The sequence below is a fragment of the Oncorhynchus mykiss genome, chromosome 3, assembly GCF_057628025.1.
Source record: "Oncorhynchus mykiss isolate SJ-2025 chromosome 3, ASM5762802v1, whole genome shotgun sequence".
In the NCBI taxonomy this organism is placed as follows: domain Eukaryota; kingdom Metazoa; phylum Chordata; class Actinopteri; order Salmoniformes; family Salmonidae; genus Oncorhynchus; species Oncorhynchus mykiss.
The window spans coordinates 95,701,297-95,725,742 of NC_143024.1; the positions used below are offsets into that span (position 1 = coordinate 95,701,297).

Below are 24,446 nucleotides of genomic sequence, written 5' to 3' on the forward strand. Positions count from 1 at the left end.
GCTCTTTCAGTAGTTTAGTTGGAATAGGGTCCAGTATGCAGCTTGAAGGTTTAGAGGCCATGATTATTTTCATCATTGTGTCAAGAGATATAGTACTAAAACACTTGAGTGTCTCTCTTGATCCTAGGTCCTGGCAGAGTTGTGCAGACTCAGGACAACTGAGCTTTGAAGGAATACGCAGATTTAAGGAAGAGTCCGTAATTTGCTTTCTAATAATCATAATCTTTTCCTCAAAGAAGTTCATGAATTTATCACTGCTAAAGTGAAAGTCATCCTCTCTTGGGGAATGCTGCTTTTTAGTTAGCTTTGCGACAGTATCAAAAAGGAATTTCGGATTGTTCTTATTTTCCTCAATTAAGTTAGAAAAATAGGATGATCGAGCAGCAGTAAGGGCTCTTCGGTACTGCACAGTACTGTCTTTCCAAGCTAGTCGGAAGACTTCCAGTTTGGTGTGGCGCCATTTCCGTTCCAATTTTCTGGAAGCTTGCTTCAGAGCTCGGGTATTTTCTGTGTACCAGGGAGCTAGTTTCTTATGAGAAATGTTTTTAGTTTTTAGGGGTGCAACTGCATCTAGGGTATTGCGCAAGGTTAAGTTGAGTTCCTCAGTTAGGTGGTTAACTGATTTTTGTCCTCTGGCGTCCTTGGGTAGGCAGAAGGAGTCTGGAAGGACATCAAGGAATCTTTGTGTTGTCTGTGAATTTATAGCACGACTTTTGATGATCCTTGGTTGGGGTCTGAGCAGATTATTTGTTGCAATTGCAAACGTAATAAAATGGTGGTCCGATAGTCCAGGATTATGAGGAAAAACATTAAGATCCACAACATTTATTCCATGGGACAAAACTAGGTCCAGCGTATGACTGTGACAGTGAGTGGGTCCAGAGACATGTTGGACAAAACCCACTGAGTCGATGATGGCTCCGAAAGCCTTTTGGAGTGGGTCTGTGGACTTTTCCATGTGAATATTAAAGTCACCAAAGATTAGAATATTATCCGCTATGACTACAAGGTCCGATAGGAATTCAGGGAACTCAGTGAGGAACGCTGTATATGGCCCAGGAGGCCTGTAAACAGTAGCTATAAAAAGTGATTGAGTAGGCTGCATAGATTTCATGACTAGAAGCTCAAAAGACGAAAACGTCATTTTTTTTTTGTAAATTGAAATTTGCTATCGTAAATGTTAGCAACACCTCCGCCTTTGCGGGATGCACGGGGGATATGGTCACTAGTGTAGCCAGGAGGTGAGGCCTCATTTAACACAGTAAATTCATCAGGCTTAAGCCATGTTTCAGTCAGGCCAATCACATCAAGATTATGATCAGTGATTAGTTCATTGACTATAATTGCCTTTAAAGTAAGGGATCTAACATTAAGTAGCCCTATTTTGAGATGTGAGGTATCATGATCTCTTTCAATAATGACAGGAATGGAGGTGGTCTTTATCCTAGTGAGATTGCTAAGGCGAACACCGCCATGTTTAGTTTTGCCCAACCTAGGTCGAGGCACAGACACGGTCTCAATGGTGATAGCTGAGCTGACTACACTGACTGTGCTAGTGGCAGACTCCACTATGCTGGCAGGCTGGCTAACAGCCTGCTGCCTGGCCTGCACCCTATTTCATTGTGGAGCTAGAGGAGTTAGAGCCCTGTCTATGTTGGTAGATAAAATGAGAGCACCCCTCCAGCTAGGATGGAGTCCGTCACTCCTCAGCAGGTCAGGCTTGGTCCTGTTTGTGGGCGAGTCCCAGAAAGAGGGCCAATTATCTACAAATTCTATCTTTTGGGAGGGGCAGAAAACAGTTTTCAACCAGCGATTGAGTTGTGAGACTCTGCTGTAGAGCTCATCACTCCCCCTAACTGGGAGGGGGCCAGAGACAATTACTCGATGCCGACACATCTTTCTAGCTGATTTACACACAGAAGCTATGTTGCGCTTGGTGATCTCTGACTGTTTCATCCTAACATCGTTGGTGCCGACGTGGATAACAATATCTCTATACTCTCTACACTCGCCAGTTTTAGCTTTAGCCAGCACCATCTTCAGATTAGCCTTAACGTCGGTAGCCCTGCCCCCCGGTAAACAGTGTATGATCGCTGGATGATTCTGAAGTCTAATACTGCGGGTAATGGAGTCGCCAATGACTAGAGTTTTCAATTTGTCAGAGCTAATGGTGGGAAGCTTCGGCGTCTCAGACCCCGTAACGGGAGGAGTAGAGACCAGAGAAGACTCGGCCTCTGACTCCGACCCGCTGCTTAATGGGGAAAACCGGTTGAAAGTTTCTGTCGGCTGAATGAGCGACACCGGTTGAGCGTTCCTACAGCATTTCCTTCCAGAAACCGTGAGAAAGTTGTCCGGCTGCGGGGACTGTGCCAGGGGATTTATACTACTATCTGTACTTACTGGTGGCACAGACGCTGTTTCATCCTTTCCTACACTGAAATTACCCTTGCCTAGCGATTGCGTCTGAAGCTGGGCTTGTAGCACAGCTATCCTCGCCGTAAGGCGAGTACAGCGACTACAATTAGAAGGCATCATGTTAATGTTACTACTTAGCTTCGGCTGTTGGAGGTCCTGACGAATCGTGTCCAGATAAAGCGTCCGGAGTGAAAAAGTTGAGTAGGAAAAAACAAAAATATAAACGGTAATTAAAAAGTAAAAACCGTAAATTTGTCAGGTAGCAAAACAGGTTGGCAACAAAACGCACAGCAACTCAAAAACAAGTCTGCAAGTCGTGACCGGAAATGACGTTGTGTTCAAATCCAAGTACCGAAAAACTATGGGACTCGATGGGGGACTATGGTACTCATTGGGGGACTATGGGACTCTATGGGGGACTACAGGACTCTATGTTGGACTACGTGACTCTATGGGGGACTATGGGACTCTATGGGGGACTACGGGACTCTATGGGGGACTATGGGACTCTATGGGGGACTATGGGACTCTATGGGGGACTACGGGACTCTATGTGGGACTACGGGACTCTATGTGGGACTACGGGACTCTATGTGGGACTCTATGGAGGATGCCATGGTGGACACTATGGGGGACAATATGAGGGACTATGGGGGACTCTATGGTGGACTATGGGACTCAATGGGTGACTATGGGATTAAATTGGGGACTAGGGGACTCTATGGGGGACTCTATGGAGGACGCCATGGTGGACACTATGGGGGACAATATGAGGGACTATGGGGGACTCTATGGTGGACTATGGGACTCAATGGGTGACTATGGGATTCGATGGGGGACTAGGGGACTCTATGGGGGACTCTATGGAGGACGCCATGGTGGACACTATGGGGGACAATATGAGGGACTATGGGGGACTCTATGGTGGACTATGGGACTCGATGGGTGACTATGGGACTCGATGGGTGACTATGGGACTCGATGGGTGACTATGGGGGACTATGGGGGACTATGGGACTCTATGAAAGACTATGGGACTCTATGGGGGACTATGGGACTCTATGGGAGACAATGGGACTCTATGGGAGACAATGGGACTCTATGGGAGACTATGGGACTCTATGGGGGACTATGGGACTCTATGGGGGACTATGGGACTCTATGGGAGACTATGGGACTCTATGGGGGACTATGGGACTCTATGGGGGACTATGGGACTCTATGGGGGACTATGGGACTCTATGGGGGACTATGGGACTCTATGGGGGACTATGGGACTCTATGGGACTTTATGGGTGACTATGGGACCCTATGGGGGACTATGGGACTCGATGGGTGACTATGGGGGACTATGGGGATTTTGGGGATTATGGGACTCTATGGGGGACTATGCTCACTCTTTGGGACTCTTTGGGGGACTATGGGACTCTATATGGGACTTGATGGGGGACTATGGGACTTGATGGGGGACTACGTGACTCTATGGGGGACTATGGGACTCTATGGGGGACTACGGGACTCTATGGGGGACTACGGGACTCTATGGGGGACTATGGGACTCTATGGGGGACTATGGGACTCTATGGGGGACTATGGGACTCTATGGGGGACTACGGGACTCTATGTGGGACTACGGGACTCTATGTGGGACTCTATGGAGGACGCCATGGTGGACACTATGGGGGACAATATGAGGGACTATGGGGGACTCTATGGTGGACTATGGGACTCAATGGGTGACTATGGGATTCGATGGGGGACTAGGGGACTCTATGGGGGACTCTATGGAGGACGCCATGGTGGACACTATGGGGGACAATATGAGGGACTATGGGGGACTCTATGGTGGACTATGGGACTCGATGGGTGACTATGGGACTCTATGGGGGACTATGGGACTCGATGGGGGACTATGGGACTCGATGGGGGACTATGGGACTCGATGGGGGACTATGGGGGACTATGGGGGACTATGGGACTCTATGAAAGACTATGGGACTCTATGGGGGACTATGGGACTCTATGGGAGAATATGGGACTATGGGGGACTATGGGACTCTATGGGGGACTATGGGACTCTATGGGGGACTATGGGACTCTATGGGGGACTATGGGACTCTATGGGGGACTATGGGACTCTATGGGGGACTATGGGACTCTATGGGGGAGTATGGGACTCTATGGGGGACTATGGGACTCTATGGGGGACTATGGGACTCTATGGGGGACTATGGGACTCTATGGGGGACTATGGGACTCTATGGGGGGCTATGGGACTCTATGGGACTCTATGGGTGACTATGGGACTCTATGGGGGACTATGGGACTCTATGGGGGACTATGGGACTCTATGGGGGACTATGGGACTCAATGGGAGACTATGGGACTCTTTGGAAGACTATGGGACTCTATGGGAGACTATGGGACTCTATGGGAGACTATGGGACTCTATGGAAGACTATGGGACTCTATGGGGGACTATGGGACTCTATGGGGGACTATGGGACTCTATGGGACTTTATGGGTGACTATGGGACCCTATGGGGGACTATGGGACTCGATGGGTGACTATGGGACTCGATGGGTGACTATGGGACTCTATGGGAGACTATGGGACTCTATGGAAGACTATGGGACTCTATGGGGGACTATGGGACTCTATGGGACTTTATGGGTGACTATGGGACCCTATGGGGGACTATGGGACTCGATGGGTGACTATGGGACTCTATGGGGGACTATGGGGATTATGGGACTCTATGGGGGACTATGCTCACTCTTTGGGACTCTTTGGGGGACTATGAGACTCTATATGGGACTTGATGGGGGACTATGGGACTTGATGGGGGACTATGGGACTCTATGGGGGACTATGGGGGACTATGGGAGTCTATGGGGGACTATGGGACTCTATGGGTGACTATGGGACTCCATGGGGGACTATGGGACTCTATGGGGGACTATGAGACTATGGGACTATGGGACTACGAGACTGCTAGACGTCATTTCCGGTCACGACTTGCAGACTTGTTTTTGAGTTGCTGTGCGTTTTGTTGCCAACCTGTTTTGCTACCTGACAAATTTACGGTTTTTACTTTTTAATTACCGTGTATATTTTTGTTTTTTCCTACTCAACTTTTTCACTCCGGACGCTTTATCTGGACACGATTCGTCAGGACCTCCAACAGCCGAAGCTAAGTAGTAACATTAACATGATGCCTTCTAATTGTAGTCGCTGCTACAAGCCCAGCTTCAGACGCAATCGCTAGGCAAGGGTAATTTCAGTGTAGGAAAGGATGAGACCGCGTCTGTGCCACCAGTAAGTACAGATAGTAGTATAAATCCCCTGGCACAGTCCCCGCAGCCGGACAACTTTCTCACGGTTTCTGGAAGGAAATGCTGTAGGAACGCTCGACCGGTGTCGCTCATTCAGCCGACAGAAACTTTCAACCGGTTTTCCCCATTAAGCAGCGGGTCGGAGTCAGAGGCCGAGTCTTCTCTGGTCTCTACTCCTCCCGTTACGGGGTCTGAGACGCCGAAGCTTCCCACCATTAGCTCTGACAAATTGAAAACTCTAGTCATTGGCGACTCCATTACCCGCAGTATTAGACTTGAGAATCATCCAGCGATCATACACTGTTTACCGGGGGGCAGGGCTACCGACGTTAAGGCTAATCTGAAGATGGTGCTGGCTAAAGCTAAAACTGGCGAGTGTAGAGAGTATAGAGATATTGTTATCCACGTCGGCACCAACGATGTTAGGATGAAACAGTCAGAGATCACCAAGCGCAACATAGCTTCTGTGTGTAAATCAGCTAGAAAGATGTGTCGGCATCGAGTAATTGTCTCTGGCCCCCTCCCAGTTAGGGGGAGTGATGAGCTCTACAGCAGAGTCTCACAACTCAATCGCTGGTTGAAAACTGTTTTCTGCCCCTCCCAAAAGATAGAATTTGTAGATAATTGGCCCTCTTTCTGGGACTCGCCCACAAACAGGACCAAGCCTGACCTGCTGAGGAGTGACGGACTCCATCCTAGCTGGAGGGGTGCTCTCATTTTATCTACCAACATAGACAGGGCTCTAACTCCTCTAGCTCCACAATGAAATAGGGTGCAGGCCAGGCAGCAGGCTGTTAGCCAGCCTGCCAGCATAGTGGAGTCTGCCACTAGCACAGTCAGTGTAGTCAGCTCAGCTATCACCATTGAGACCGTGTCTGTGCCTCGACCTAGGTTGGGCAAAACTAAACATGGCGGTGTTCGCCTTAGCAATCTCACTAGGATAAAGACCACCTCCATTCCTGTCATTATTGAAAGAGATCATGATACCTCACATCTCAAAATAGGGCTACTTAATGTTAGATCCCTTACTTTAAAGGCAATTATAGTCAATGAACTAATCACTGATCATAATCTTGATGTGATTGGCCTGACTGAAACATGGCTTAAGCCTGATGAATTTACTGTGTTAAATGAGGCCTCACCTCCTGGCTACACTAGTGACCATATCCCCCGTGCATCCCGCAAAGGCGGAGGTGTTGCTAACATTTACGATAGCAAATTTCAATTTACAAAAAAAAAATGACGTTTTCGTCTTTTGAGCTTCTAGTCATGAAATCTATGCAGCCTACTCAATCACTTTTTATAGCTACTGTTTACAGGCCTCCTGGGCCATATACAGCGTTCCTCACTGAGTTCCCTGAATTCCTATCGGACCTTGTAGTCATAGCGGATAATATTCTAATCTTTGGTGACTTTAATATTCACATGGAAAAGTCCACAGACCCACTCCAAAAGGCTTTCGGAGCCATCATCGACTCAGTGGGTTTTGTCCAACATGTCTCTGGACCCACTCACTGTCACAGTCATACGCTGGACCTAGTTTTGTCCCATGGAATAAATGTTGTGGATCTTAATGTTTTTCCTCATAATCCTGGACTATCGGACCACCATTTTATTACGTTTGCAATTGCAACAAATAATCTGCTCAGACCCCAACCAAGGATCATCAAAAGTCGTGCTATAAATTCACAGACAACACAAAGATTCCTTGATGTCCTTCCAGACTCCTTCTGCCTACCCAAGGACGCCAGAGGACAAAAATCAGTTAACCACCTAACTGAGGAACTCAACTTAACCTTGCGCAATACCCTAGATGCAGTTGCACCCCTAAAAACTAAAAACATTTCTCATAAGAAACTAGCTCCCTGGTACACAGAAAATACCCGAGCTCTGAAGCAAGCTTCCAGAAAATTGGAACGGAAATGGCGCCACACCAAACTGGAAGTCTTCCGACTAGCTTGGAAAGACAGTACTGTGCAGTACCGAAGAGCCCTTACTGCTGCTCGATCATCCTATTTTTCTAACTTAATTGAGGAAAATAAGAACAATCCGAAATTCCTTTTTGATACTGTCGCAAAGCTAACTAAAAAGCAGCATTCCCCAAGAGAGGATGACTTTCACTTTAGCAGTGATAAATTCATGAACTTCTTTGAGGAAAAGATTATGATTATTAGAAAGCAAATTACGGACTCTTCCTTAAATCTGCGTATTCCTTCAAAGCTCAGTTGTCCTGAGTCTGCACAACTCTGCCAGGACCTAGGATCAAGAGAGACACTCAAGTGTTTTAGTACTATATCTCTTGACACAATGATGAAAATAATCATGGCCTCTAAACCTTCAAGCTGCATACTGGACCCTATTCCAACTAAACTACTGAAAGAGCTGCTTCCTGTGCTTGGCCCTACTATGTTGAACATAATAAACGGCTCTCTATCCACCGGATGTGTACCAAACTCACTAAAAGTGGCAGTAATAAAGCCTCTCTTGAAAAAGCCAAACCTTGACCCAGAAAATATAAAAAACTATCGGCCTATATCGAATCTTCCATTCCTCTCAAAAATTTTAGAAAAGGCTGTTGCGCAACAACTCACTGCCTTCCTGAAGACAAACAATGTATACGAAATGCTTCAGTCTGGTTTTAGACCCCATCATAGCACTGAGACGGCACTTGTGAAGGTGGTAAATGACATTTTAATGGCATCGGACCGAGGCTCTGCATCTGTCCTCGTGCTCCTAGACCTTAGTGCTGCTTTTGATACCATCGATCACCACATTCTTTTGGAGAGATTGGAAACCCAAATTGGTCTACACGGACAAGTTCTGGCCTGGTTTAGATCTTATCTGTCGGAAAGATATCAGTTTGTCTCTGTGAATGGTCTGTCCTCTGACAAATCAACTGTAAATTTCGGTGTTCCTCAAGGTTCCGTTTTAGGACCACTTTTGTTTTCACTATATATTTTACCTCTTGGGGATGTTATTCGAAAACATAATGTTAACTTTCACTGCTATGCAGATGACACACAGCTGTACATTTCAATTAAACATGGTGAAGCCCCAAAATTGCCCTTGCTAGAAGAATGTGTTTCAGACATAAGGAAGTGGATGGCTGCAAACTTTCTACTTTTAAACTCGGACAAAACAGAGATGCTTGTTCTAGGTCCCAAGAAACAAAGAGATCTTCTGTTGAATCTGACAATTAATCTTAATGGTTGTACAGTCGTCTCAAATAAAACTGTGAAGGACCTCGGCGTTACTCTGGACCCTGATCTCTCTTTTGAAGAACATATCAAGACCATTTCAAGGACAGCTTTTTTCCATCTACGAAACATTGCAAAAATCAGGAACTTTCTGTCCAAAAATGATGCAGAAAAATTAATCCATGCTTTTGTCACTTCCAGGTTAGACTACTGCAATGCTCTACTTTCCGGCTACCCGGATAAAGCACTAAATAAACTTCAGTTAGTGCTAAATACGGCTGCTAGAATCCTGACTAGAACCAAAAAATTTGATCATATTACTCCAGTGCTAGCCTCTCTACACTGGCTTCCTGTCAAAGCAAGGGCTGATTTCAAGGTTTTACTGCTAACCTACAAAGCATTACATGGGCTTGCTCCTATCTATCTCTCTGATTTGGTCCTGCCGTACATACCTACACGTACGCTACGGTCACAAGACGCAGGCCTCCTAATTGTCCCTAGAATTTTTAAGCAAACAGCTGGAGGCAGGGCTTTCTCCTATAGAGCTCCATTTTTATGGAACGGTCTGCCTACCCATGTCAGAGACGCAAACTCGGTCTCAACCTTTAAGTCTCTACTGAAGACTCATCTCTTCAGTGGGTCATATGATTGAGTGTAGTCTGGCCCAGGAGTGGGAGGGTGAACGGAAAGGCTCTGGAGCAACGAACCACCCTTGCTGTCTCTGCCTGGCCGGTTCCCCTCTTTCCACTGGGATTCTCTGCCTCTAACCCTATTACAGGGGCTGAGTCACTGGCTTTACTGGGGCTCTCTCATGCCGTCCCTGGAGGAGGTGCGTCACCTGAGTGGGTTGAGTCACTGATGTGGTCATCCTGTCTGGGTTGGCGCCCCCCCCCCCCCCCCCTTAAGTTGTGCCGTGGCGGAGGTCTTTGTGGGCTATACTCAGCCTTGTCTCAGGATGGTAAGTTGGTGGTTGAAGATATCCCTCTAGTGGTGTGGGGGCTGTGCTTTGGCAAAGTGGGTGGGGTTATATCCTTCCTGTTTGGCCCTGTCCGGGGGTGTCCTCGGAGTGGGCCACAGTGTCTCCTGACCCCTCCTGTCTCAGCCTCCAGTATTTATGCTGCAGTAGTTTATGTGTCGGGGGGCTAGGGTCAGTTTGTTATATCTGGAGTACTTCTCCTGTCCTATTCGGTGTCCTGTGTGAATCTAAGTGTGCGTTCTCTAATTCTCTCCTTCTCTCTTTCTCTCTCTCGGAGGACCTGAGCCCTAGGACCATGCCCCAGGAATACCTGACATGATGACTCCTTGCTGTCCCCAGTCCACCTGGCTGTGCTGCTGCTCCAGTTTCAACTGTTCTGCCTTATTATTATTCGACCATGCTGATCATTTATGAACATTTGAACATCTTGGCCATGTTCTGTTATAATCTCCACCCGGCACAGCCAGAAGAGGACTGGCCATCCCACATATGCTCTCTCTAATTCTCTCTTTCTTTCTCTCTCTCGGAGGACCTGAGCCCTAGGACCATGCCCCAGGAATACCTGACATGATGACTCCTTGCTGTCCCCAGTCCACCTGACTGTGCTGCTGCTCCAGTTTCAACTATTCTGCCTTATTATTATTCGACCATGCTGGTCATTTATGAACATTTGAACATCTTGACCATGTTTTGTTATAATCTCCACCCGGCACAGCCAGAAGAGGACTGGCCACCCCACATAGCCTGGTTCCTCTCTAGGTTTCTTCCTAGGTTTTGGCCTTTCTAGGGAGTTTTTCCTAGCCACCGTGCTTCTTCACCTGCATTGCTTGCTGTTTGGGGTTTTAGGCTGGGTTTCTGTACAGCACTTTGAGATATCAGCTGATGTACGAAGGGCTATATAAAATAAATTTGATTTGATTGATGATTTGATTTGATTATGGGGGACTATGAGACTCGATGGGGGTCTATGGTCATAGTAGGACACCATATAAGGAATAGGGCTGTCTGGGCCTTTCATTCCTGCACTCCTCTTATCTGTCTTGATTGATCACAAGATGTCAAGCAGTGCACACGTCTAAGGGGCCTGTATTCACAATAGGAGGGATGATCTTGGATCAGGTCCTGCGGTCCATAGAATGATATTCTGATCCAGAGGGAGGGGAGGGCTGAAGCAGGGTTCTATTGCCATCCACGCCCCCTCTCCTGGGCCTGTAGGTATACTGAGGTGGAGCCCCCTCTCCTGGGCCTGTAGGTATACTGAGGTGGAGCCCCCTCTCCTGGGCCTGTAGGTATACTGAGGTGGGGCCCCCTCTCCTGGGCCTGTAGGTATACTGAGGTGGGGCCCCCTCTCCTGGGCCTGTAGGTATACTGAGGTGGAGCCCCCTCTCCTGGGCCTGTAGGTATACTGAGGTGGGGCCCCCTCTCCTGGGCCTGTAGGTATACTGAGGTGGGGCCCCCTCTCCTGGGCCTGTAGGTATACTGTGGTTGGGCCCCCTATCCTGGGCCTGTATGTATATTGAGGTAGGCCCCCCTATCCTGGGCCTGTAGGTATATTGAGGTGGGGCCCCCTATCCTGGGTCTGTAGGTATACTGAGGTGTGGCCCCCTCTCCTGGGCCAGAATATTTAAAATAATATAAAGCCCATAAATTGGTTAAAGACTCCAGTCACAGACTGTTCTCCCTGTTACCACAGGGCAAGTGGTACCGGAGCACCAGGTCTAGGACCAAAAGGCTCCTAGGACCAAAAGGTCTAGGACCAAAAGGCTAATGTTAGCTAGGTGGCTGATGCTTACATTAGGTAGGTGGATAATGTTAGCTGGGTTAGCATTACCATTAGGAGTTAGGTTAAAAGGTTAAGGTCAGTGTTAGGGGAAGGGTTAGCTAACATGCTAAGTTGGTGCAAAGTAGCTAAAAAGTTAAAGTCATTAATGATGAGATTAAAACACAACCTTTGGCTTGCTAGATGTCACATTATAACCCTACCCATCCACCACAACCAACCATCCTCCTTTCATTTTATGCCTTAAAAAGTCATCTTCTGTCTAATGTAACCATACCCAACTAATTTGAGTGTCCTGGATTTACATGTACCATGTTACGTCTAGTCTATGAGACCAGGTTGAGATATGAAGGCAGCAGCAACAGGAAGACAGAACAGCACCCTGTAACACAGAGACAAACAGAGAAAGTAGAGGTAAAAGAGGACAGGACTGTGTTGTGTAAAATGCAGAAAGATGATGTGCTGGTGGAAGTTAAGCAGGTACATAAAGACCTGACGTGGTGGTGCTGACAGACAGTGAGGTGATTTCAAAACGGGACAAAGACTTGAGTGAGATGAAATAAGCCTCCTCATTCGCCCCTTTTGTGCTCAGCTCAGAATCGGAAAAAAAAAGACCAATCTCTCAAATTGTCTCTTGGTCTCTTTCTTCCAGTCCGACCAACAGACGTGTCTCCCTGGGGATTAGATAGATTTTTCTGCTCTCCTTCCACCTCCAAATGACATCCTGGTTGAGATGGATCACAAAGGGGGGGGGGGGGGGGGATCAGCAGATAGACAAAGAGAGGGATAGAGAAAGAGAGGGATAGAGAAATAGAGGGATAGAGAAAGAGAGGGATAGAGAAAGAGAGGGATAGAGAAAGAGAGGGATAGAGAAAGAGAGGGATAGAGAAAGAGAGGCATGGAGAAAGAGAGGGATAGAGAAAGAGAGGGATAGAGAAAGAGAGGGATGGAGAAAGAGAGGGATAGAGAAAGAAAGAGGTTATGGCGCAGCCTCACGTTCAACAAGACTGGAGAGGAACTCACTGGGCCTGGCAACAAGACTGGAGAGGAACTCACTGGGCCTGGCAACAAGACTGGAGAGGAACTCACTGGGCCTAGCAACAAGACTGGAGAGGAACTCACTGGGCCTGGCAACAAGACTGGAGAGGAACTCACTGGGCCTGGCAACAAGACTGGAGAGGAACTCACTGGGCCTGGCAACAAGACAGGATAGGGACTCACTGGGCCTGGCAACAAGACTGGAGAGGAACTCACTGGGCCTGGCAACAAGACTGGAGAGGAACTCACTGGGCCTGGCAACAAGACTGGAGAGGGACTCACTGGGCCTGGCAACAAGACTGGAGAGGAACAAACTGGGCCTAGTAACAAGACTGGAGAGGAACTCACTGGGCCTGGCAACAAGACTGGAGAGGGACTCACTGGGCCTGGCAACAAGACTGGAGAGGGACTCACTGGGCCTGGCAACAAGACTGGAGAGGAACTCACTGGGCCTGGCAACAAGACTGGAGAGGAACAGAGGAGGAACAAAGAGGTGGAAAGATGAGCGGTGTGATGGACAGCACCACCGTGCTGTCTGGGACATAGACTTTCACATCAGAGAGACTGTAATTTAGGGTTACCGCACACACAGACAGACATGCTGTCCATTACACACACAGTAGATATAACTGTAAATATCTGTAACTCTCCCCATCCTAGAAACCCACCGACCTAATCTACTGTCATCATTCTATCTCCTCTCTCTCTCTCTCTCTTACTCCCCCCCCACTCTCTCTCTGCTCTCTCTCCCTCTCTCTCTCTCTCTCTCTCTCTCTCTCTCTCTCTCTCTGCTCTCTCTCTCTCTACTCTCTCTCTCCTTTCTACTCTCTCTCTCTCTCCTTTCTCTCTCTACTCTCTCTCTCTACTCTCTCCTCTCTCTCTCTCTCTACTCTCTCTCCCCCTCCCTCTCTCCTCTCTCTCCGCTCTCTGTCTCTCTCTTACTCTCCCCCTCTCTCTCTCTCCTCTCTCTCTGTCTCTCTCTCTCTCTTACTCCCCCCCCTCTCTCTCTCTCTCCCACTCTACCTCTCTACTCTTCTCTCTCTCTCTACTCTCCCCCTCTCTCTCTCTCTCTACTCTCCCCCCTCTGTCTCTCTATCTACTCTCCTCTCTCTCTATCCTCTCTCTCGCTACTCTTCTCTCTTTCTTCTCTCTCTCTCCTCTCTCTCTCCTCTCTCTCTCTCTCACAACATTTTTCTAATTTTTACTTGTTTTTTTTCCCTTTCTGTTGTGCTGCATTTCATTCCATTTCTCTCTGGTCCCATGCGGTCAACGACAGGGCTTGGATTGGAAAAGTAAACTGGAGAAATGGGTCTTAAATTGAGCTTTTGTTGAGGAAGCTGTAGCCCACATTCTCTCTGTTCACTATTCACATGGATTACTATGGATTTTATGACTCTCATTCTATAGCAGCAACACTTCAAAATGTGTGTGTGTGTGTGTGTGTGTGTGTGTGTGTGTGTGGCTAAAACTACTAAATACACTGAGTATACAAAACACTAACACCTGCGTTTCCTTGACATAGACTGACCAGGTGAATCCAGCTGAAGCTATGAGTCCTTCTTGATTTCACTTGTTAAATAGTGTAGGGTGGGAGACGGGTTAAAGAAGGATTTTTAAGCCTTGAGACATGGATTGTGTTTGTGTGCCATTCAGAGGATGAATGAGCAAGACAAAATATAAAATGTCTCTGAACGGGGTATGGTAGTAGGTACCAGGTGCACCGGTTGGTGTCAAGAACTGCAATGCTGCTGGGTTTTTCACACTCAACAGTTTCCCGTGTGTATCAAGAATGGTCCACCACCCAAAGGACATCCAGCCAACCTGACACAACTGTGGGAAGCTTTGGAGTCAACATGGGCATCCCTGTGGAACACTTTCGGCACCTTGTGGAGTCCATGACCTGATGAATTGAGGCTGTTCTGGGGACAAAGGGGTTAGGAAGGTGTTCTTAATGTTTTGTGCACTCGGTGTATATAATGTCCCTGCAGTTTGATATATGTCCACACGGTGGCAATGTGGTAATGTACCTTCATCCACAATGTTAATGTTTTGTGATCAGATGTTGGTTTCAAATCAAATCACATTTTATTGGTCACATGGTTAGCAGATGTTATTGGTCACATGGTTAGCAGATGTTATTGGTCACGTGCTTAGCAGATGTTATTGGTCACATGCTTAGCAGATGTTATTGGTCACATGGTTAGCAGATGTTATTGGTCACATGGTCAGCAGATGTTATTGGTCACATGGTTAGCAGATGTTAATGGTCACACGGTTAGCAGATGTTATTGGTCACATGGTTAGCAGATGTTCTGGCCTGGTTTAGATCTTATCTGTCGGAAAGATATCAGTTTGTCTCTGTGAATGGTCTGTCCTCTGACAAATCAACTGTAAATTTCGGTGTTCCTCAAGGTTCCGTTTTAGGACCACTATTGTTTTCACTATATATTTTACCTCTTGGGGATGTTATTCGAAAACATAATGTTAACTTTCACTGCTATGCAGATGACACACAGCTGTACATTTCAATTAAACATGGTGAAGCCCCAAAATTGCCCTTGCTAGAAGAATGTGTTTCAGACATAAGGAAGTGGATGGCTGCAAACTTTCTACTTTTAAACTCGGACAAAACAGAGATGCTTGTTCTAGGTCCCAAGAAACAAAGAGATCTTCTGTTGAATCTGACAATTAATCTTAATGGTTGTACAGTCGTCTCAAATAAAACTGTGAAGGACCTCGGCGTTACTCTGGACCCTGATCTCTCTTTTGAAGAACATATCAAGACCATTTCAAGGACAGCTTTTTTCCATCTACGAAACATTGCAAAAATCAGGAACTTTCTGTCCAAAAATGATGCAGAAAAATTAATCCATGCTTTTGTCACTTCCAGGTTAGACTACTGCAATGCTCTACTTTCCGGCTACCCGGATAAAGCACTAAATAAACTTCAGTTAGTGCTAAATACGGCTGCTAGAATCCTGACTAGAACCAAAAAATTTGATCATATTACTCCAGTGCTAGCCTCTCTACACTGGCTTCCTGTTAAGGCAAGGGCTGATTTCAAGGTTTTACTGAACCTACAAAGCATTACATGGGCTTGCTCCTATCTATCTCTCTGATTTGGTCCTGCCGTACATACCTACACGTACGCTACGGTCACAAGACGCAGGCCTCCTAATTGTCCCTAGAATTTTTAAGCAAACAGCTGGAGGCAGGGCTTTCTCCTATAGAGCTCCATTTTTATGGAACGGTCTGCCTACCCATGTCAGAGACGCAAACTCGGTCTCAACCTTTAAGTCTCTACTGAAGACTCATCTCTTCAGTGGGTCATATGATTGAGTGTAGTCTGGCCCAGGAGTGGGAGGGTGAACGGAAAGGCTCTGGAGCAACGAACCACCCTTGCTGTCTCTGCCTGGCCGGTTCCCCTCTTTCCACTGGGATTCTCTGCCTCTAACCCTATTACAGGGGCTGAGTCACTGGCTTTACTGGGGCTCTCTCATGCCGTCCCTGGAGGAGGTGCGTCACCTGAGTGGGTTGAGTCACTGATGTGGTCATCCTGTCTGGGTTGGCGCCCCCCCCCCCTCCCCTTAAGTTGTGCCGTGGCGGAGGTCTTTGTGGGCTATACTCAGCCTTGTCTCAGGATGGTAAGTTGGTGGTTGAAGATATCCCTCTAGTGGTGTGGGGGCTGTGCTTTGGCAAAGTGGGTGGGGTTATATCCTTCCTGTTTGGCCCTGTCCGGGGGTGTCCTCGGAGTGGGCCACAGTGTCTCCTGACCCCTCCTGTCTCAGCCTCCAGTATTTATGCTGCAGTAGTTTATGTGTCGGGGGGCTAGGGTCAGTTTGTTATATCTGGAGTACTTCTCCTGTCCTATTCGGTGTCCTGTGTGAATCTAAGTGTGCGTTCTCTAATTCTCTCCTTCTCTCTTTCTCTCTCTCGGAGGACCTGAGCCCTAGGACCATGCCCCAGGACTACCTGACATGATGACTCCTTGCTGTCCCCAGTCCACCTGGCTGTGCTGCTGCTCCAGTTTCAACTGTTCTGCCTTATTATTATTCGACCATGCTGATCATTTCTGAACATTTGAACATCTTGGCCATGTTCTGTTATAATCTCCACCCGGCACAGCCAGAAGAGGACTGGCCATCCCACATATGCTCTCTCTAATTCTCTCTTTCTTTCTCTCTCTCGGAGGACCTGAGCCCTAGGACCATGCCCCAGGAATACCTGACATGATGACTCCTTGCTGTCCCCAGTCCACCTGACTGTGCTGCTGCTCCAGTTTCAACTATTCTGCCTTATTATTATTCGACCATGCTGGTCATTTATGAACATTTGAACATCTTGACCATGTTTTGTTATAATCTCCACCCGGCACAGCCAGAAGAGGACTGGCCACCCCACATAGCCTGGTTCCTCTCTAGGTTTCTTCCTAGGTTTTGGCCTTTCTAGGGAGTTTTTCCTAGCCACCGTGCTTCTTCACCTGCATTGCTTGCTGTTTGGGGTTTTAGGCTGGGTTTCTGTACAGCACTTTGAGATATCAGCTGATGTACGAAGGGCTATATAAAATAAATTTGATTGATTGGTTAATGGTCACATGGTTAGCAGATGTTAATGGTCACATGGTCAGCAGATGTTAATGGTCACATGGTCAGCAGATGTTATTGGTCACATGGTTAGCAGATGTTAATGGTCACATGGTTAGCAGTTGTTAATGGTCACATGGTTATCAGATGTTATTGGTCACATGGTTAGCAGATGTTAATGGTCACATGGTTAGCAGATGTTATTGGTCACATGGTTAGCAGATGTTAATGGTCACACGGTTAGCAGATGTTATTGGTCACATGGTTAGCAGATGTTATTGGTCACATGGTTAGCAGATGTTATTGGTCACATGGTTAGCAGATGTTAATGGTCACATGGTTAGCAGTTGTTAATGGTCACATGGTTATCAGATGTTATTGGTCACATGGTTAGCAGATGTTAATGGTCACATGGTTAGCAGATGTTATTGGTCACATGGTTAGCAGATGTTAATGGTCACACGGTTAGCAGATGTTATTGGTCACATGGTTAGCAGATGTTATTGGTCACATGGTTAGCAGATGTTATTGGTCACATGGTTAGCAGATGTTAATGGTCACATGGTTAGCAGATGTTATTGGTCACATGGTTAGCAGATGTTATTGGTCACATGGTTAGCAGATGTTATTGGTCACATGGTTAGCAGATGTTAATGGTCACACGGTTAGCAGATGTTATTGGTCACATGGTTAGCAGATGTTAATGGTCACATGGTTAGCAGATGTTAATGGTCACATGGTCAGCAGATGTTAATGGTCACATGGTCAGCAGATGTTATTGGTCACATGGTTAGCAGATGTTAATGGTCACATGGTTAGCAGTTGTTAATGGTCACATGGTTAGCAGATGTTATTGGTCACATGGTTAGCAGATGTTAATGGTCACATGGTTAGCAGATGTTATTGGTCACATGGTTAGCAGATGTTAATGGTCACACGGTTAGCAGATGTTATTGGTCACATGGTTAGCAGATGTTATTGGTCACATGGTTAGCAGATGTTATTGGTCACATGGTTAGCAGATGTTAATGGTCACATGGTTAGCAGATGTTATTGGTCACATGGTTAGCAGATGTTATTGGTCACATGGTTAGCAGATGTTATTGGTCACATGGTTAGCAGATGTTAATGTGAGTGTAGAGAAATGCTTGTGCTTCTAGTTCTGACAGTGCAGTAATAACAAACAAGTAATCTAACAATTCCCCAACAACTACCTCATACACACAAACATCTAAAGGGGTGAATGAGAATATATACATATAAGTATATGGATGAGCGATGGCCGAACGGCATAGGCAAGATGCAGTAGATGGTATAAAATACTGTATATATGTGATGAGTAATGTAAGATATGTTAACATTATTTAAAGTGACAGTGTTCCATTTATAAAAGTGGCCAATGACTTGAGTCAGTATGTAGGCAGCAGCCTCTCTGTGCTAGTGATGGCTGTTTAACAATCTGATGGCCTTGAGATAGAAGCTGTCTCTCGGTCTCTGCTTTGATGCACCTGTACTGACCTCGCCTTCTGGATGATAGCGGGGTGAACAGGCAGTGGCTCGGGTGGTTGTTGTCCTTGATGATCTTTATGGCCTTCCTGTGACATCGGGTGGTGTAGGTGTCCTGGAGGGCAGGTAGTTTGCCCCCGGTGATGCGTTGTGCAGACCTCACTCCCCTCTGGAGAGCCTTGCGGTTGAGGGCGGTGCAGTTGCCGTACCAGGCGGTGATACAGTCCGACAGGATGCTCTCGATTGTGCATCTGTAAAAGTTTGTGAGGGTCTTAGGGACCAAGCCAAATTTCTTCAGCCTCCTGAGGTTGAAGAGGCGCTGCTGTGCCTTCTTCACCACGCTGTCTGTGTGGGTGGACCAATTCAGTTTGTCTGTGATGTGTACGCCGAGGAACTTGAAGCTTTCCACCTTTTCCACTACTGTCGATGTAGATGGGGGAAGTCCACAATTCTCTCCTTTGTTTTGTTGACGTTGAGTGTGAGGTTATTTTCCTGACACCACACTCCGAGGGCCCTCACCTCCTCCCTGTAGGCCGTCTCGTTGTTGTTGGTAATCAAGCCTACCACTGTAGTGTCGTTGGCAAACTTGATGATTGAGTTGGAGGCGTGCATGGCCACGCAGTCATGGGTGAACAGGGAGTACAGGAGATGGCTGAGAACGCACCCTTGTGGGGCCCCAGTGTTGAGGATCAGCGAAGTGGAGGTGTTGTTTCCTACCTTCACCACCTGGGGGGCGGCCCGTCAAAGTCCAGGACCCAATTGCACAGGGCGGGGTTGATTCTCAGGGGTTCCAGCTTGATGATGAGCTTTGAGGGCACTATGGTGTTGAATGCTGAGCTGTAGTCAATGAACAGCATTCTTACATAGGCATTCCTCTTGTCCAGGTGGGATAGGGCAGTGTGCAGTGTGCATGGCGATTGCTTCATCTGTGGACCGGTATGCCAATTGGAGTGGGTCTAGGGTGTCAGGTAGGGTGGAGGTGATATTATCCTTGATTAGTCTCTCAAAGCACTTCATGATGACAGAAGTGAGTGCAGTGCTATGGGACGGTAGTCATTTATTTCAGTTATCTTTGCCTTCTTGGGTATGTGAAGAATGGTGGCCATCTTGAAGCATGTGGGGACAGGACATGCATTGGGTTAGGCTTCTGGTTGGGTTAGGTTACTGGTTGGGCTAGGCTACTGGTTGGGCTAGGCTACTGGTTGGATTAGGCTACTGGTTGGATTAGGCTACTGGTTAGGCTACTGGTTGGGCTAGGCTACAGGTTGGGTTAGGCTACAGGTTGGGCTAGGCTACTGGTTGGGTTAGTATACTAGTTGGGTTAGGCTACCGGTTGGGCTAGGCTACTGGTTCTAAAGCTATAAGACGAATGGAAGAAGAAGATGGAAGAGAGAGATGCCAGTAGAGATGTCATTTAATTAAATATTTTCACGACTATTTGTCGTCACGTATAAGTACAATGAGGGAAATTGTTCACCTACAAAGTGGGTCAATGTGGAAATCAGATCGGACGCCAAGGTGGTGTAATGTAGGGATCTGCAGTTTGCTAATTATGTATTAGCTAACGTTATTTCACCTTGAGCTTGCTGGATGTGGTGAGGAAAAAGGCCCGGGAGCTGGTGGACTCTGTTCTGGATGTGGTGAGGAAAGAGGCCAAGGAGCTGGTGGACTCTGTTCTGGATGTGGTGAGGAAAGAGGCCTGGGAGCTGGTGGACTCTGTTCTGGATCTGGTGAGGAAAAAGGCCCGGGAGCTGGTGGACATTGTTCTGGATGTGGTGAGGAAAGAGGCCCGGGAGCTGGTGGACTCTGTTCTGGATGTGGTGAGGAAAAAGGCCCGGGAGCTGGTAGACTCTGTTCTGGATGTGGTGAGGAAAGATGCCCGGGAGCTGTGACTGTTTACAGGGATTCCAACTCACTCACTCCCTGGGTGGAGGCACAGGATCCGGCATGGGAACTCTACTGATCAGCAAAATCCGTGAAGAATACCCCGACCGAATCATGAACACCTTTAGCGTGGTGCCCTCTCCCAAAGTATCGGACACTGTTGTTGAGTCTTACAATGCTACCCTCTCCTTCACCAGCTTGTAGAGAACACTGACGAAACCTATTGCATAGACAATGAAGCCTTGTACGATATCTGCTTCGGTACCCTGAAGCTGACCATCCCCACATATGGTGATCTAAATCCCCTGGTATCAGCCACCATGAGTGGAGTCACTACCTGCCTGAGGTTCCCTGGCCAGCTCAATGCTGACATGAGTAAGCTAGCCGTCAACATGGTCCCCTTCCCCCGCCTGCACTTCTTCAAGCCTGGCTTCGCCCCACTCACCAGCAGAGACAGCCAGCAGTACCGTGCCCTGACTGTCCCCGAGCTCACCCAGCAGAGGCAGCCAGCAGTACCGTGCCCTGACTGTCCCCGAGCTCACCCAGCAGAGGCAGCCAGCGGTACCGTGCCCTGACTGTCCCCGAGCTCACCCAGCAGAGACAGCCAGCAGTATCGTGCCTTGACTGTCCCCGAGCTCACCCAGCAGAGACAGCCAGCAGTACCGTGCCCTGACTGTCCCCGAGCTCACCCAGCAGAGACAGCCAGCAGTACCGTGCCCCGACTGTCCCCGAGCTCACCCAGCAGAGACAGCCAGCAGTACCGTGCCCCGACTGTCCCCGAGCTCACCCAGCAGAGACAGCCAGCAGTACCGTGCCCCGACTGTCCCCGAGCTCACCCAGCAGAGACAGCCAGCAGTACCGTGCCCCGACTGTCCCCGAGCTCACCCAGCAGAGACAGCCAGCAGTACCGTGCCCCGACTGTCCCCGAGCTCACCCAGCAGAGACAGCCAGCAGTACCGTGCCCCGACTGTCCCCGAGCTCACCCAGCAGAGACAGCCAGCAGTACCGTGCCCCGACTGTCCCCGAGCTCACCCAGCAGAGACAGCCAGCAGTACCGTGCCCCGACTGTCCCCGAGCTCACCCAGCAGAGACAGCCAGCAGTACCGTGCCCCGACTGTCCCCGAGCTCACCCAGCAGAGACAGCCAGCAGTACCGTGCCCCGACTGTCCCCGAGCTCACCCAGCAGAGACAGCCAGCAGTACCGTGCCCCGACTGTCCCCGAGCTCACCCAGCAGAGACAGCCAGCAGTACCGTGCCCCGACTGTCCCCGAGCTCACCCAGCAGAGACAGCCAGCAGTACCGTGCCCTGACTGTCCCCGAGCTCACCCAGCAGATGTTTTGATGTTTAAGAACATGATGGCCGCCTGCGACCCCCGCCTCTGCCGTTACCTCACCGTGGCCGCCATCTTCCGAGGCCGCATGTCCATGAAGGAGGTGGACGAGCAGATGCTGAACGTCCAGAACAAGAACAGCAGCTACTTTGTGGAATGGATCCCCAACAACGTGAAGACCTCTTTCTGCTACATCCCACCCCGTGGCCTCAAGATGGCCGCCACCTTCATCGGCAACAGCACGGCCATCCAGGAGCTGTTCAAGCGTATCTCTGAGCAGTTCACAGACATGTTCCGTCGTAAGGCCTTCCTGGTACACCGGGGAGGGCATGGACGAGATGGAGTTCACTGAGGCGGAGAGCAACATGAACGACCTGGTGTCAAGAGTACCAACAGTACCAGAATGCCTCTGCTGAGGAGGAGGGAGAGTTTGGAGAGGAGGATATGGGCTGAAGACTGACACACAACTTCCTATCCCTTGGTTCCCCTCTTATCCCTTGGTTCCCCCCCTTATCCCTTGGTACCCCCTTATCCCTCGGTTCCCCCCTTATCCCTCGGTTCCCCCCCTATCCCTCGGTTCCCCCTTATCCCTTTGTCCCCCCCTTATCCCTCGGTTCCCCCCTATCCCTCGGTTCCCCCCTTATCCCTTGGTCCCCCCTTATCCCTTGGTCCCCCCTTAACCCTTGGTCCACCCCTTATCCCTTGGTTCCCCACTTATCCCTTGGTTCCCCACTTATCCCTTGGTTCCCCACTTATCCCTTGGTTCCCCACTTATCCCTTGGTTCCCCCTTATCCCTTGGACCCCCCCCCCCCTTATCCCTTGGTTCCCCCCTTAACACTTGGTTCCCCCCTTAACACTTGGTTCCCCCCTTAACACTTGGTTCCCCCCTTAACACTTGGTTCCCCCCTTAACACTTGGTTCCCCCCTTAACACTTGGTTCCCCCCTTAACACTTGGTTCCCCCCTTAACACTTGGTTCCCCCCTTAACACTTGGTTCCCCCTTAACACTTGGTTCCCCCCTTAACACTTGGTTCCCCCCTTATCCCTTGGTTCCCCCCGCTTGATTCTTTGGTTATTTTTAGAATTCTGGGTTTTGTGCATTTGTTTGTCATTTTCTCAAAGAAAAAACAAGTTTAAAGATGAACACAGCCTAATGCTTGTAAATAAACACGAGTTATTCAGTGGGAACAATTTAATAAAATGGTAAGAGTTCAGTAAGGAAAGGTAAAATGAGAAATGACAACCCATAAAGCATTTACATGTTATTCTAATACTGTTAACTCACAGGGGTATGTTTTCCATTTCTAGATGATTGGTTTGCAATGAATAACAGTGGATGTAATATGATTTTGCATGAAGAACAAGAAGGCAGAAACATATAATTCTAAAGATTGTTACACTTTTCATTGCCTCACAAGAGAGACTCAACCCCATGATAACATGGTTCTGCTGTTATGAGACTCACCCAGTGATGTGTATATATATATATATATATATATATATATATATATATATATATATATATACACACACTAGATGACTGCCAGGGGGCGCTGTTTTAACCATCTTGGCTCTCCCAAACAGTAGTCATTTTATTCTGAAAGCTGTAGAAATGCATTAATGTCTATATTTGTTTTTGTCATTGTAAATGACAATTGTAAATTGTCTGCTAAAATGTTGTTTTTTAAAAATCTATAAAGTATAATTTCGGCATCAATTAGAAGTATACAGTATCTGTACCTGAAGACCAGGGGGTAAGGGTCAGTCAGGAGACCCCTGTCTGTATCTGAAGACCAGGGGGTAGGGTCAGTCAGGAGACTCCTGTCTGTATCTGAAGACCAGGGGGTAGGGTCCGTCAGGAGACTCCTGTCTGTATCTGAAGTCCAGGGGGTAGGGTCAGTCAGGAGACTCCTGTCTGTATCTGAAGACAAGGGGGTAGGGTCAGTCAGGAGACTCCTGTCTGTATCAGAAGGAAAGGGGGTAGGGTCAGTCAGGAGACTCCTGTCTGTATCTGAAGACCAGGGGGTAGGGTCAGTCAGGAGACTCCTGTCTGTATCGGAAGACCAGGGGGTAGGGTCAGTCAGGAGACTCCTGTCTGTATCTGAAGACCAGGGGGTAGGGTCCGTCAGGAGACTCCTGTCTGTATCTGAAGACCAGGGGGTAGGGTCAGTCAGGAGACTCCTGTCTGTATCTGAAGACCAGGGGGTAGGGTCAGTCAGGAGACTCCTGTCTGTATCTGAAGACCAGGGGGTAGGGTCAGTCAGGAGACTCCTGTCTGTATCTGAAGACCAGGGGGTAGGGTCAGTCAGGAGACTCCTGTCTGTATCAGAAGGCTAGAGGGTAGGGTAGGGTCAGCCAGGAGACTCCCGTCTGTATCAGAAGGCCAGGGGGTAGGGTAG

The 24,446-nt window shown here is 48.3% G+C and overlaps 1 pseudogene; it reads left to right on the plus strand.

Moving 5' to 3' along the window:
* LOC110518299 (tubulin beta chain-like) overlaps positions 1-22,589 on the plus strand; it is a 28,219-nt pseudogene extending 5,630 nt beyond the window's left edge.
* The last annotated feature ends 1,857 nt before the right edge of the window (positions 22,590-24,446 follow it).